General features: G+C 35.8%; 2 protein-coding genes across 2 annotated transcripts in view; one reads left to right on the top strand and one right to left on the bottom strand.

Annotated features, from left to right (window-relative positions):
• LOC106883682 (inactive peptidyl-prolyl cis-trans isomerase FKBP6) overlaps positions 1-760 on the top strand; it is a 110,065-nt gene extending 109,305 nt beyond the window's left edge. The window contains exon 15 of the mRNA XM_089346258.1: positions 512-760. The gene's annotated coding sequence lies outside the window, so the exon portion shown is untranslated. The remainder of the gene's footprint in view (positions 1-511) is intronic.
• LOC106883539 (sodium/calcium exchanger regulatory protein 1) overlaps positions 1-5,000 on the bottom strand; it is a 71,130-nt gene that overhangs the window by 47,678 nt on the left and 18,452 nt on the right. The gene's annotated exons all lie outside the window — the stretch shown is intronic.

Below are 5,000 nucleotides of genomic sequence, written 5' to 3'. Positions count from 1 at the left end.
TTAGACACTGAGGGAAAACGGCTGTAACTTTTTTATTTTTTAATTTAGGCGATTTTTTCTTTCGGTAATGTGTTCAACATATCACGGTCATGTGTTCTACATATCACGGTCATGTGTTCTACATGTCCAGGTCGTACGAATAGCCCCCTCGCAACTCAGATGTGAAAATGAACGGCTTACATTTTATAGTGAAACAGCAAAAGTATCACGGCATGTGGAGTCCCCACCACGAAGCTTGATATGCTAGAAATAACAGCTAAATGCGGACAATCCAAATCTTGCATTTTATTCAGAAAGTTGAACTGCGAGTTTCACGCTTTTTACCAGAGAACATATATTCGAAAACGAAAAATACAAAATAAAAAAAAAAATTTTTTTTAAACTGTAACCTTTGCCTTTCTGAAATCACTGTGGATATATTTTCGGCTATGTGCTTGATAAATGTCTGAAAGTTCTCCCACGAATTCTCCCACTTCCTATCGTAATAATGATCCACTTTTTTTAATTTCAGTCTACGTTTTATCCGTGACCAGAATGCCTCTACATTATTGGTACATAACCCCACTAACGGGATCAACAAAATTCCGTGAATGGTTCACGGTACCATGGATGTATCCCAGTTTCTGAAGATTTTGGTAACAACGACCACTTATCTTTGATTCTCTTAGAAAAATAGAAACAATCTTTTTTATTTATTCATTTATTTATTTTTGATTCTCTTTGTAAAAAAAATAATAAAAACCATTACGAAACCCCTTTTCACTATCGTTTCTTTTTTCACTTTATCTCTTTACAATTATTTGAATTACAAATCCCATTTAGTATTACGAATTTTCGTTTTTCGTTTTCCTACACATCTTCGTTGCCTGCTCCCGCTCTCTTTTTCATAAGTACCCCCGCTTCCTCTCTCCTTCTCTGTCTTCCATAGCTTACTCTTTCTCTCATCTATCTCTCTCTCCCTCGCTTTCATATCTTCCTCTTTTCTCAGTTCTCTTTCCTTTCCATCTCATAACGTCTTCCTCTCCTTCTGTCACCTCACCCTCTCCCTCAAATACTTCTCATTTTCCTCCTCTTCTCAGTCCATTTCTCCCTTTCTCTCACATCCTTCATCCTTTCTTGTCTCTCTTTCAGTCTGTCTCTCTTTCTCTCCCCATCCTGTCTCTCTAACACCCACACCTCCTCTCTTCCTCATATCACCCTCTCTTTTTCCTTCATATCTCCCTCTCTCTTTCCTTCATATCTCCCTCTCTCTTTCCCTATTCCCCCCTCTGTGTTTCTTCTTTTCTACCTACTGCTATCTTTCACTTCCTCTCTATTCTCTACTCCCCTTCTGGGCTGAAAAAACGAAGATGGCACCAAAGTGGGAGAAGAGAGAATTAAATCTCCTGTTGCGAGCATGGATGATTGCTAGTGGCAATCCCCCAAACAACATCATCACTGCTGCACTGAAGAATAATGGCTTTCACAGAACCACTGATCAGATAGAGCGGAAGAAGAATGAATTCCTCCGCTCGTATGCACTCATCAGACCACACATTTACACCCTGGATGTCATAAGCGAAAACTATTGTGGAAAGGCTGATAAGGATGGAGAAGATGAAAAGGAAAAAACACCCGGAAGTCTCTTTGATCCAGTGTGAATGGCAAAAAGTTAAATATCTTAATTTTTGAGAGCATTTCATTGGGAGTCTAGGTCCTTGTAGGTAAAGGTATAGATAACCAGCAGCAGAGGACATACTGGAGTTTCTGGCCAGGGTTCAATACCATCCTGAGAAGAGCCAAATGGTTTTTCATTTACTTTTTGTTTCTACATCTGCAAAAATATTAAATTATATAATAATAATAATAATAAATGTAGGAGTGGCTGTATGGTAAGAATCTTGCTTCCCAACCTTTCTGGGTTCAGTCCCACTGCTTGGCACCTTGGACAAGTCTTTTTCTGTAGGCTCAGATTGGCCAAAGACTTGTGAGTGGATTTGGTAGACAGAAACTGAAAGAAGCCAGTTGTGTGTGTGTGTGTGTGCATGCATATTGGGAAAGATGAGATATTTAAATCTAGTTTTATTATTGATTGGACAAAATTATAGATTTAATTATCTCATTTTTGACAGCAATTATTGGGGGTACCTGGTGGACTGGTGGTAAAGGTGAGTGTAGATGAGCTGGGTGAAGGGGGACATTCTGAAGTGTCCTGTCTGGGCTTCAATCCTGGTCAGGAAGTGGGAAGAAGGTAAGAGTGTTCTTATTTTTTTTTTATTTATACAAAAATTAAAAAAAAGTTACCACCTTCTATCCTGACCAGGATTGAACTCAGGACAGGAGACTTCAGACTGTCCTCCTCACCCGGCTCATCTACACTCACCTTTATCACCACTCCATCAGGTGCCCCCTATGTATGTATGTATATATCTGTATATATCTATATATCTATATATATATATATATATATATATATATATATATATATATATATATCTGTATGTATTTATATATCTCTATGTATATATATATATATCTCTAAGTATGTATGTATATATATATATATATATATATATCTGTATGTATGAATATGTGCATGTATGTATATATATATATATATATCTGTATGTATTATGTGCATGTATGTATATATATATATATCTGTATGTATGTATATTTGTATGTACATATATATTTGTATGTATATATATATATATCTGTATGTATATTTATATCTGTATCTATGTATGTATGTATATATCTATATGTATGTATATGTCTATATATATGTATATATCTATCTATATGTATGTATCTATATATCTGTATGTATGTATCAGTTATTTATGTTCTGTACGAATACTTTTATCACCCTTAAATATTTATATTTGTATATAAATTCATTAGTTACTATAATGTATTAGTTTCTTTTGCATATTCTTAGTTTATGTATGTGTATGCAAATATAATAGAGTTATTAATATTTCTAAGTCTCTCTAAAGGAGACTACGGCAACTGTACTGGAAATTAATAGTTATCGCCAAGCCAACATGGCTGTCCCAAGATTAGGACAAATGCTGCCGTGGATTAGCTCCAAGAGGCCATCGCCTCTAGCTAGCTATGTGACACACGAACCTGTGTCCTTTATAACCTTCGAACAGGGGAAGTCAGCAGCTTCCCCTTGCTGGTTTGGCATCTGCAGACTAGACTTGTTTCAAGGTGTTGCCCCTTGTCAATGCAGAGCAGCCGAGAGCCCAGCAGGTGTCGCTACTGACTATCTATAGGAAGGTTATTTATCTAATTTCAGTGGAATACATCCACTGGTTTTCAGAAATAGTTATTAATATGCAAATATAGTATTGTTATATCCCATTTATGTTCATTAGAAATTAAATAAATAAAGAATTTTGACATGTACGAATATTTATTTCCCTCCACTGTATATACATATACACACACATACAAATATACATATATTCTTTTATTTGTTCCAGTCATTTGACTACGGCCATGCTGGAGCACCACGTTTAGTTAAACAAATCGACCCCAGGACTTATTCTTTGTAACCTAGTACTTATTCTGTCGGCATCTTTTGCTGAACCACTAAGTTACAGGGACATAAACACACCAACATCGGTTGCCAAGCACGCACACACGACAAGCTTCTTTTCCGTCTCTGTCTACCAAATCCACTCATAAGGCCTTGGTCGGCCCGAGGCTGTAGTAGAAGACACTTGCCCAAGGTGCCACGGAGTGGGATAATAACCCGGAACCACATGGTTGGTAAGCAAGCTACTTACCACACAGCCACTCCTGTGCCTATTTATATATATATATATAAAGATGTGATCTATTTCTAGCACATTAAGTGTCCGCGTGAGTGGTCAACGTTATATATATATATATATATACATATATATATATATATATACATATATATATATATATACATATATATATATATATACATATATATATATATATACATATATATATACATATATATATACATATATATATACATATATGTATATATATATATATATATATATATATATATATTTATTTTATTTATTTATGTGTTTCAGCCAAGTGGCTGCGGTCATGCTGGTGCACCACCTTTAGTCGAGCAAATCGACCCCAGGACTTATTCTTTAGAAGCCTAGTACTTATTCTATCGGTCTCTTTTGCCGAACCGCTAAGTTACGGGGACATAAACACACCAGCATCGGTTGTCAAGCGATGTTGGGGGGACAAAGACAGACACACAAACACATACATATATATATATATATATATATATATATATATACATATATACGACAGGCTTCTTTCAGTTTCCGTCTACCAAATCCACTCACAAGGCTTTGGTTGGCCCGAGGCTATAGTAGAAGACACTTGCCCAAGATGCCACGCAGTGGGACTGAACCCGGGACCATGTGGTTGGTAAGCAAGCTACTTACCACACAGCCACTCCTATATATAATGTCTATATCTGTCTTTAAATATACACTCACACACACACATGTAAATATCTTTAGATATATATATATATATATATATATATATATATATATAATATATATATATATATAGATATATATAAGGTTGAGGAGGGTATTGGATTTAACCAAACCCCGGAGGATACAGGTAATACCGAGTAAGTGCTGTATACCGACTAGTTTGCCCCAATCGTTGTATGAACAGGATTGGGGATTATAAGTCGTGTATTAGCGTGTGTATATGTAAATATATAAAAACAAAAACATAAAGAGAGCAAGGAGTGGCTGTGTGGTAAGTAGCTTGCTTACCAACCACATGGTTCTGGGTTCAGTCCCACTGCGTGGCACCTTGGGTAAGTGTCTTTAACTATAGCCTCAGGCCGACCAAAGCCTTGTGAGTGGATCTGGTAGACAGAAACTGAAAGAAGCCCGTCGTATATATGTATATATATATATATATATATATATATATATATATATATTATTTTATTTAAAAGAGTTCCAACTCATTCTTCTAAA

Source organism: Octopus bimaculoides, chromosome 30 (assembly GCF_046866305.1).
Source record: "Octopus bimaculoides isolate indiv1 chromosome 30, ASM4686630v1, whole genome shotgun sequence".
Taxonomy (NCBI): Eukaryota; Metazoa; Mollusca; class Cephalopoda; order Octopoda; family Octopodidae; genus Octopus; species Octopus bimaculoides.
This window is presented reverse-complemented; position numbering and strand designations above follow the sequence as displayed.